This window comes from Macrobrachium rosenbergii, chromosome 22 (assembly GCF_040412425.1).
Source record: "Macrobrachium rosenbergii isolate ZJJX-2024 chromosome 22, ASM4041242v1, whole genome shotgun sequence".
Taxonomy (NCBI): Eukaryota; Metazoa; Arthropoda; class Malacostraca; order Decapoda; family Palaemonidae; genus Macrobrachium; species Macrobrachium rosenbergii.
Window position 1 is genome coordinate 2,160,976 of NC_089762.1, and position 10,886 is coordinate 2,171,861.

Genomic DNA, 10,886 nt, shown 5'->3' on the forward strand with positions numbered 1-10,886 from the left:
CGTAAAATAAATCTAATCCTTGGGGCCAGCCCTCTCTAGGAGAGCTGTTAATCAGCCCAGTGGTCTGGTTAAACTAAGGTATACTTAACTTTAATTTTCAAACAGAATGCCAAGAGGCCTACTCCCACAACCAGCCAACCCCTGGAATCCAAAGGCTAGTTTTAAGTAATAGTCCCGCCCTTGAGATACCGACACAACTAGCCTGCTGATAACTCTTAGGTCCAAACATTATTGGGTTGTTGACGAGCCCACCATAGCTCCCATTATTGGCAAAGATATCCCTTCTCAATGATCCAGAGTGTGAAAAGGCAGAGACAGAGAGGCTTGAAAGATAAATCAATAGAATGAAAGGGGGAAAACCTCCCAGTTGCACAGTGAAAAAATTGGTAGGAGAGGGTGGAAAGTAAGATGGAAGTAAGAGGCTACAAAAGGAGCTACAGTAAAAAGAATGAAAGAGGTTGCAGTTAGGGGCCGACGGGAAGCTGCAAAGAACCTTAAGTAATGCCCACAGTGCACTGCGTGAGGTGCACTGATGGCACTACGGGGTGGAGGATGGGGGATCAACATACCAATTTGCAGCCCTCTAGCCTCAGTAGTTTTTAAGATCTGAGGGCGGAAAGAAAAAGTGCGGACAGCCATCCCAATAGTTTTCTTTCAGAGAAGACTAAAAAGCACAAGTAAACGAATTCATTTTGTATGCGTCTCTGCCCAAAGTCTTTACAGAGGGAAGAGAACTCCGAAGGGGACCTATCCGTGAGGTGAAAGGAAGAATAATTCCCCAATTTAATCTTCAACTTTCCTCAGCGAGGTGAGAGAGAGAGAGAGAGAGAGAGAGAGAGAGAGAGAGAGAGAGAGAGAGAGAGAGAGAAGAAATAGATTCTGAACAATCACCTTCCCGAGAGACGACTTCTGGGACATGGTAGTATCTGACCCACTTGCTCCAATAATAATTTTCCAACAACAGGAATGATAACAGTAAGGAGAAAATGGGCTTTTTTTTATTTTTCACGTTAAATAACAAGACATCATCATCGTTGTACCATAAAACAAGCAACCTATTGAGGGCATAAGCTTAAATGGCCCACTCCATTTATAATGGAAGCCAGACGTTACCTAGAGAAATCTCATGTGTAGAAAATAGGCATCTGAAGAAAGCAAACCTAAGACTTAGGCCCAGGACGATCTTAGAGAATTCAGCTCATGACTTAAGCAAGAGGCCAGTTTTAAGGAAAGTAAAGAATTGCCTTAAGAATACATTCGTTTATGTAGAAGCAACGGATTGGCATATTTATTGATTATTATCCACTTATAAGTTTACCTATGAATATTATTTATTTTACTTGCATAAGACACTGTATTTAATCGACAGGCTGAAAAATAGTGCTTTGGGATTTGTATCGTATTATTCTGAATTAAATTTTTTTTCATTAGGCAAAGAAAATTCCGTACCAACATGATTGAAACAGTGGACTGCTAATGATAACAAAATGAATTAAGAAAGAATTCATATTTTATATATTATAGGAATTTTCTAGGAATTTGTCACAGAATTTAATATATAAATTGTTAGAACACAACAATTTTTCCAAATCATATCAGAGGCGTTGCTTCCCAAACATTCGAACGAGTGTAGCGCGCGCTGGAACCCAGCGCTGTTGTATCCCCTACCCTCATGATCCTCTATCTACCATGCCCCCACCTGGGGCGGACAAACAGGTTTGCAGGAGGAGGGTGGATGTCTCCCCTACCCTCCCGATCCCCTACCTACTCCGCCCCCACCTGGGGTGGACAAACAGGTTTGCAGGAGGGGGTGGATGTCTCCCCCACCCTCCCGTTCCCCTACCTACCCCGCCTCCACCCGGGCCAGACAAACCAGTTTGCAGGAGGATGGTGGATGTCTCCCCTACCCTCCCGTTCCCCTACCCACCCCACCCCACCCTGGGCAGACAAACCAGTTTGCAGGAGGAGGGTGGATGTCTCCCCTACCCTTCCGTTCCCCTACCCATCCCACCCCACCTGGGGTGGACAAACAGGTTTGTGGGAGGAGGGTGGATGTCTCCCCTACCCTCCCATTTCCCTACCCACCCCACCCCACCCCACCCAGGGTGGACAAACCAGTTTGCAGGAGGAGGGTGGATGTCTCCCCTACCCTTCCGTTCCCCTACCCACCCTACCCCACCCGGGGCGGACAAACAGGTTTGCAGGAGGAGGGTGGATGTCTCCCCTACCCTCCCGATCCCCCTACCTACTCCGCCCCCACCCGGGGCGGACAAACAGGTTTGCAAGGGGGGTGGATGTCTCCCCTACCCTCCTGTTCCCCTACCTACCCCACCCCACCCAGGGCAGACAAACAGGTATGCAGGAGGAGGGTGGATGTCTCCCCTACCTACCCCACCTCCACCTGGGGTGGACAAACAGGTTTTCAGGAGGAGGTTTGGATGTCTCCCCTACCCTCCTATTCCTCTACCTACCCTGCCCTACCCAGGGCGGACAAACCAGTTTGCAGGAGGAGGGTGGATGTCTCCCCTACCTACCCCACCCCCACCCGGGGCGTACAAACCGATTTGCAGGGGTTGGGTGGGCTGTGTCACGTCTCCCCTACTGTCATCATCGGAGGAGAGACAAGATCCACTCGGATTCTATTATTGCAGAGCCCAAAGGCATCGATCAGCGGGTGTCAGTAGCAGTCGCATCAATCCCCGACCTTTTCAGCTCCGACAAATCGCCCCATTTGTTCCCCCCATTTCTGGTAACAAAAGATGGAAACACTTCCGACCCCTAATTGAGTATTATGGCAAACAGAAATCTGTGTTCGATCAAACTTCCGAACAGGATTAAATGAGATGCAACGCACTTTCTCTCTCGCTAAGATTCAGCGGTTCTTCAGTCATTACAGTAGGTGACTTTCTTGGAACGAAGTGCGCAGAACGTAATAATAATAATAATAATAATAATAATAATAATAATAATAATAATAATAATAAAGTATCAAGACCCGAAAATCGAAATAAGAAGGATATGGAATATGCCAGTGGAAATTGTACCCATGATCATAGGAACACTAGGCGCGATCCCAAGATCCCTGAAAAGGCTCCTGGAAAAACTAGACGCCGAAGTAGCTCCAGGACTCATGCAGAAGAGTGTGCTACTAGAAACAGCGCACATAGTGAGAAAAGTGATGGACTCCTAAGGAGGCAGGATGCAACCCGGAACCTCCCCCCCCCCACTATAAAAAAAAAAAAACAGTCGAATAGGATGACTGTGATAGACAAAAAAAAATTATTATTATTATTATTATTATTATTATTATTATTATTATTATTATTATTATTATTATTATTATTGTTGGTGAAAATGTGAAAAAATCCATATATTATATATTATTATTATTATTATTATTATTATTATTATTATTATTGGTGAAAAGGTGAAAAAACACATATATTATTATTATTATTATTATTATTATTTGGTGGAATTCAACTCACCCCCTTCAATCACCGCTGTCAATCGGTTAAATATCGGTCTAATATCCAGAGAGAGCGAATTAAAATCCCGCCACGAGGTTCGATTCAGGTATATTTTTGTAATTGGGGTCAGCGTGCCATATCAAGCCCCGTGATTGATTACTTTTGCAGTTAGTGACGGGTTTTAATCATACATGGCACTAAATGACCGGGACATTAGGGTTTCGCTCATGCTGTTTCAACTGGACCCAGTGCATGCAACATTTATTCTCTGGCTGTAAAGCACAGCAAAACGCAAAACCGCAATAAATTTGCTTTGCGGACTTGCAGCCAAGAACTCTCTGTATGTCGGGCAAAGAGGAGAGAGAATGACTGATTTTGTGATGTAAAAAGAGGGATATTTGTCAGTTTATATTTTTTCCAATATATCTGGTACTTCCATCTTGGTTTCACATGGCGGTGGGCCTTCTCATCCTATCAGTTCGTCTGTTATTTTTGTCAGTTTCTCAGTTGAGATTTCCGTTCACCTTTCTAGTTGTGTTTATCAGTGTTTCGTCTGCACTGCTCATATTCTCCTGTCTCTTTTCCCATTTTCCTCTGTTCAGTCAGAGATTTATTTTTCATACCAATCTCTCGGGCTTTGCTCTTAGTAAAACTATATGCTAATGTGAGCCACTCAAGAGATTTTACTGTAATTGCAGAAAACTGTATGTTAATGTCAGCCACTCAGTAGATTTAAGCAGGGTTTTATCTTACTGATATATCTATGTTATTCAGATAACGAATTCATCATTCTTATCTATGTTATTCAAATAACGAATTCATCATTGTTCGTTTATCGGGAACTGGCTCTCCCGTGATACGATTCCATGTTGCACAAAACTTGTGTCTTCTAAGCTTAAAAGTCCCGTCACGTCCGAACTGCGTGGAATATTGTAGTGATTCTCTGTGCTGAGTGTAACTCTCTTCCATTTTATATTCTCCTTGCAATCAGTGTATCATTTCATATCTGGTCTTTCACTTCGAAAGCTTTCATTGAATTGTGCAGCGAGGGGACACAAAAGTGAGCATCATTAGTAATGTTTTCACATTTCCAGTAGGAAGTATTTCTTCTTTTTCATTCGAGACCTTAGTCCAATCTTGAGTTCCTTCCCTGAATGCAGAACGGCATTGATCTATGCGTAAGTGCCAAGGAGAGGAGACTCGGAGTGACAATACCTTTTCCTGTAAACAAACAATAGTTGCAGTCAATCATTGATCAGGGATCTGAGGAGAGCTGAACTCTGCGTGAACGTGGAGTTATCGATCATGTAAACTGAGAACTCTTTATCCGAATAACTGAAAGCCTTTTTCAAATGCTTCTGCTTATTCGTGGTAGAGAATAGGTCAGATTTGCCCTCACCCATAAAATTGCATTAGAACGTAGAGATGAGTTTTCAGACTGTCGACCTAACCGCGCAACAACTCCTCGCTGCTGGGAGAAAGGGTGCTGGTGACTGGCACAATACATGTACATACGCTACCGGGGTCTAATCGATGACAGGCAGGGCAGCCGATCGAGACTACGGTCTACCCCAAAGCCAAATCAGAGTCCTTCAAAAGAAGGCATCGTGCTTACCCAATCCAGATGGGAAAAAGCATGTTAAAAGAAGAAAAAAAAAAATAAAGTTAAATTTCAGAAAATATGTGGGTGGAAACTTCACTGATAAAATTTTCAATGGGCCAAATAACAGTCTGAGCAAAGTGCCAAAACCCATTCGGGGATTCCCCTCTGGTCATCTTTCTTGAAAAGGGAACGTGACAGGAGAAACGTAATGCAGATTCGAGCGAAAAACGCATTTTGTGAAACTTAGCCAACTAAGAAATGAAACGGTGTGTCCCCTATCAGGGGGGGTTGATGGTAAAAGCCTATATTACATTGCTTGCAGATAAGTGTGGCCGAGGTGGAGAGTGAAGTCCGACTTGTTACAAAAGCAAGCATTGTATGTGACGTGTCTTTTTCTTGAACGGATGAAATTTTAAATTTTCTTAAGCAAATCAGGTTTGGTTCCTTCGTTTCTGTACGTTAATAGTTTGGCAGGATGTGTGCTACTAAAAGAAAAATTAATCATTTGAAAAACAATCTCTAGAACATATATTTGAGCAAGGAAGCAGAGAATACAATCTTCTGTACCGGAAGGAGAACAGTGTTATCAATGTAAACAAGTAAATAATGCCCCGAAGTTTCTTCGGCGCCGTCGAGTTTTCTGTACAGCCGCCACAGCGAATAATCAAGGCCACCGAAAATAGATCTATCTTTCGGTGGTCTCGGTATCGGTATAATGATGAATGAGCCGCGGCCCATGAACTTTAACCACGGCCCTGTGGTGGCCTATATCGTTGCCAGAAGCACGATTATGGCTAACTTTAGCCTTAAACAAAATAAAAACTATTGAGAAGGCTAGAGGGCTGCAATTTGGTATGTTTGATGATTGGAAGGTGGATGATCAACATACCAATTTGCAGCCTTCTAGCCTCGGTAGTTTTCAAGATCTGAGGGCGGACAGAAAAATTAAAATTAATGACATTTCTACAATTACAATTTTATGTATCCGTAGATTGCTATGACAATACCGTAACGGCAGTTGTTTACGTCGGTTATTTTACATTTCGCTGCCTCTTCTTAGCTCTTGAGTAATATATATAATGTTATGTGTTAAGATTACCAATATTACACTATATATGTATATATACTTGTGTAATACTTGTACTCTTCTTACACACATACACACAAAGATATGTTACTCAGTTGTATTCCACACAGGAAAATGAAAAATGTTTTCTTAGAATATGTTACTCAGTTTCGTCCTCCAATGAATCTCTTATTGGAGCGTTTATTTGTGTGTGTGTGTGTGTTTGTGCAGTTGGGTTTATGTAGTTATGTAGGCAGAGATACAAATTTTGGTTCTGTGATGTTTAGATAATTAGGACTATCAGAGGATAGCAATTAGGACTGTCTCATTTATCCCTCCCCCTTTTTTTTTTTACCTTATTTTATACTCATCCCGAGCATTTGAAATGGCTGTCTCTCTGGCCAGCTGACTGTTCTGTAACACTGCAAACTGTTCTGTAACACTGGAAACTTACTCGCCGAGGTTTTGATTATTTTCTGTGGCATGAATTCTCCAGGGTCCAGGGTCTTGAAGTTACTGATGACAGCAGGATCCCCAGTGTTGATTCCTTTTTCTAAATGATCAAAGGCTGCTAAAACGTGGACTGTTGGAGGCACTGGAAACTCTTCTGCTCTGAGGAACGGAGCCCAACCAGAAGAGGCATTCGGCAATTATCATCCCTTTGTGCCATTCCCCTCTTAACGAATTGCAGCCATAGACGACCAGCGGGTAACGGCATAAAAGGCGGCTTCCTGAAGACTCTGTAGAAACGGCTATTTCATCCAATGGCGCGGACCATTACCCCGATGAGCAGCTATAATTGCTCTCATTTGTTACAGAGGGTGCTTGTGATATATCTGCCAGGACTGTCGCTTCCCGCTAATGAAAATGCATGCGCGCTCCCTGTCACATGCACGACCCTAACGTGCCTGACCCTGGGAGGGTTATTGATGCAGATTTGATGGGAGTCTCCGCCATCGCTTTTCCCTTCCTGGTAATCTGCTCTCTCGTCCGCCTGTGCCTGCGGGTGCGCTCGGCCTCATTCTTCTTGTCAGTTATGGTTATTATGGCATTAAAAGTCCGCTTGGCCAAGCAACATCAAACAAAATAAGGTCATTGCGAAGATTGGATGGCTGTCAGAGTCTCGTTACGTCAGTTTCATTTAGCTCTCTTTTTTTTTCACTTTTAGCCGATCGTAGCATACGAGGTCTCTCCCCTCTCCTTAATAACAAAAGGTAGAAAGGTGACATCAGAGAAAGAAAAGAGCAGAATCGAAAGCAGTGGTCAGTTTCTTTGTGCTTCAAAGTGTTTGTTTGCCAGACTGGTACGCAGCATATTCAATGTTATCTGATGATTATTTATGTGTCTATCAGTCTGCCTGTCTATGTGTCACATGGGTGGGCAATCTTTTGTACATCCCATGTACCAATTTTTTTTTTTTTTTTTTTTTTATCTTTAGTTCAGATGCACCACGAAAACTTGTACCCACTTTCAGTTCTTTAGAGTATGTTAGTATGAACGCGTTTAGCAGTTATACAGTGCATAGATTTAATGTTTGTGTGTGTATATATATGTAGATATATATATATATATATATGTGTGTATATATATATATATATATATATATATATATATATATATATATATATATATATATATTTATGTGTGTGTGTGTGTGTGTGTGTGTGTGTGTGTGTGTCACGTGTGTGTGACAACAATTTAAATAAGTAAACGATAAAATCATATATATATACGAGGGTAAGTCGAAAGGTTCCAGGAAAAATTGTTGAATGATGTATTTATAACAGGAATGAAACAACCCAAATACTTGAAAACAATTATCTGTGATGTAGTGATCCATATAGACTTGTTACCTCAGCCATCCTCTTACTACAACGTGGTGTTAACATCTGCTACAGAAAAGTAACTTTTATTGAACCCATGGAAAATAAGAATTTTTGAGATGAGAGCTAACATCAAGTTCCTGACCAAGCTTGATTGGAAACCAGGAAAAATTATTGAAGGACTTTGCAACAAGTTTATGGAGATTCTTCTCCATCTAAATCAGTTGTTTATGATTGATAAACCAGATTTAAGGATGGTCTGGAGGACCTCAAAGACAACCCAAGAGAGGGAAGACCATCGACTGCAAAAAATGAAAGAATTGTGGCTTTGGTGCAGAATCTAGTGGATGAAGATCGTCGGATTACTATCGATATGATAGCTAATGAAACTGGGATCTCCACTGAATGGTTCCGTTCATTTTCAATTTTAAATGAAAATCTTGGTTTGCAAGTAAACTTTCAGCAAAATCGTTGGGTCCCAAAAGCGTTGTAATCTGAAGACCAACTGCATCAAAGAGCTGAACTTTTCTTGCAGTTTTAACGAAGATTGAATCAAATGAATCAGAGTTTTTTGACCGGATTGTTACTGGAGATGAAACTTGGATCCATCAATATGACCCAGAAAGTAAAATTCAATCAAAGCAATGGTTACCAAGAGGTTCAGCTGCACCAGTGAAGTTCAAAGTGGCGAGATCTACCCAGAAGGTTATGATAACAGTGTTTTGGGACTCCAAAGGAATGATTTTGATTGATTTCCTTGAAGGACAAAAACAATCATGGGAACTACTACAAAGGTGTTTTGCAAAAACTGAAGACTGCATTGGCTAAAAACGTCTTGGAGGAAAGTTGCATAAGCAGAATATTTGTTCCATCATGATAATTATTCCAGCACATTCATCAAGGGTTGCAAGAGAAGTCCTGTGGAAATTTAGGTGTAAAATTTACTTCCACATCCTCCTTATAGTCCTGATCTTGCTCCTTCAGATTTTTTCCTGTTCCCAAAACTCAAGGAAGTTTTGTTGGTTCACTGAAAGAAGTTTAAGAGGAGTCCGGTTTGAATCTTTGGCTGCTGCTTTTTAAACATGCAGTTTCAACATGGTTTTACTTTTAATAGAAAGGCCCCAAATTTCTACAAAGAAGGGTTGCAGAGGTGGAAACAGCGCCTTGAAAAGTGTATAGAGTTAGATGGTAGATATATAGAAAAATGATGTTTGAATTTCCTTAAATAAAGAGTATATTGAATTTTTCCTGGAACTTTTGACTTATATATATATATATATATATATATATATATATATATATATATATATATATATATATATATATATATATATATATATATGGAAATGTGAAACGAATTTATATAGTGCTTAAATTGTTCAAAATGATAGAGGATGAGTTCGGGATTGCACCCATTTGTTAATTTTATTTCATTTATTCATCGATTTATTTTCAGTTTATGTATAAGTAGGAAGCGGTCCCATAAAAGTGACTTGGAGATTCATAAAACATAATCATTTTGTTACGTGCAAATTTACGTCGTTTTAGAACAGAAATTGTATGCCAGGGAATAAAGAATAAATGCCTTTCTTTTATGTTCAGTGCAGATGATACCGGTCGCAATTGGTTCCCGGTAAAACTTGCAATGTTTGCATGAGAGAGAGAGGAATGATAAAGGTCCAGCATTACTTTTGCTCTCTCCCGCCAACTTTTTTCGCCGAGAGAAAAATGATTAAAGTCATCCCTTCCAGCTATATGTCGCTGATGATTAATCTCCAGTGTTTGGAAATTGCAAATTTGATGTGGGTTCATTTCCGAATAAGGATGAAAGTGAAACGCTTCTTGCGTTTTCAGACGCTTCTCTTCTCTCTCTCTCTCTCTCTCTCTCTCTCTCTCTCTCTCTCTCTCTCTCTCTCTCTCTCTCTCTCTCTCTCTAGGTTCCCCTGATTGCAAAAGATAGAATTTCGGAAATGGCGTACCATTTTGAACAATGTCTTAATTCAACAATTTGAATACTTTTGCCTGACTTTTATCCCAGTTGAATTCAAGTTGCAAGTTCAGTCCATATCATCTTTAAATAAATCACTCAGGTGTCGCTTTTCATTTAGATATATATGTAACATTTCCAGTCGTTCGAGATGTTCCAATTATTCCCAGTGTTTTAAACAGTACCCTCAAATGAGTTTGCTAAATCTGTAATGATCAATGTTATCGACAGTTTATTTCAAAAATGTTTCGATGATATCTTGATAACTAAGAATTATTGTAACAGTTTCCGGATTCTAACAGTTTCCGGCGCCAAAGAAATTCGTGATTATCTTCTGAAAGTTTAGTTTTGCTAGAGCACCGAATAATTTAATAACAATAACCAAGGCTGCTTAGTCCAGAAATTCGGCGTCGTGACAAACGTCATCTTTTTCAGGACACGGTGAAAGATAAACACATCTTCCACTCTGTTCTCCGTCACAGATTAGTTTTGTAACACTCGCATTCACTCATTCACTCAGCATTACTGCCATTTCCTCACCCTGTCGCCATGACCCCAGTTTCGTAAGCAAAGGAAAACAAGGCTTGGCACCGCGGAGATGAGCAGATGGAGAGATTTACACCCTCGCCCGAACTGCCTGCTCAGCCCATTACGGCTGCAGTTCTCTTATTGTTTCGGCGTTGATGAAAGGGCTGCCGGGTGCTGATAGTCCTCGGTGCTATTGTCGAGTCAGATGGAGGCGCGGAAGGAGCGCCGCCGATGAAAAAGGGTTTTAATTAACTGGGACTGTCTAGATTCTAGAGGTCTTGCGAGCGACGTTCATTTAAAAACACGCTGTGTGAGATATTCGTTTTCCCCCTCCGAGATTATCTCGTGAAAACATTAAGAGCTTGTCGGATCCTGAAAGATTCTTATGAAATTGCATATACGTCATTCT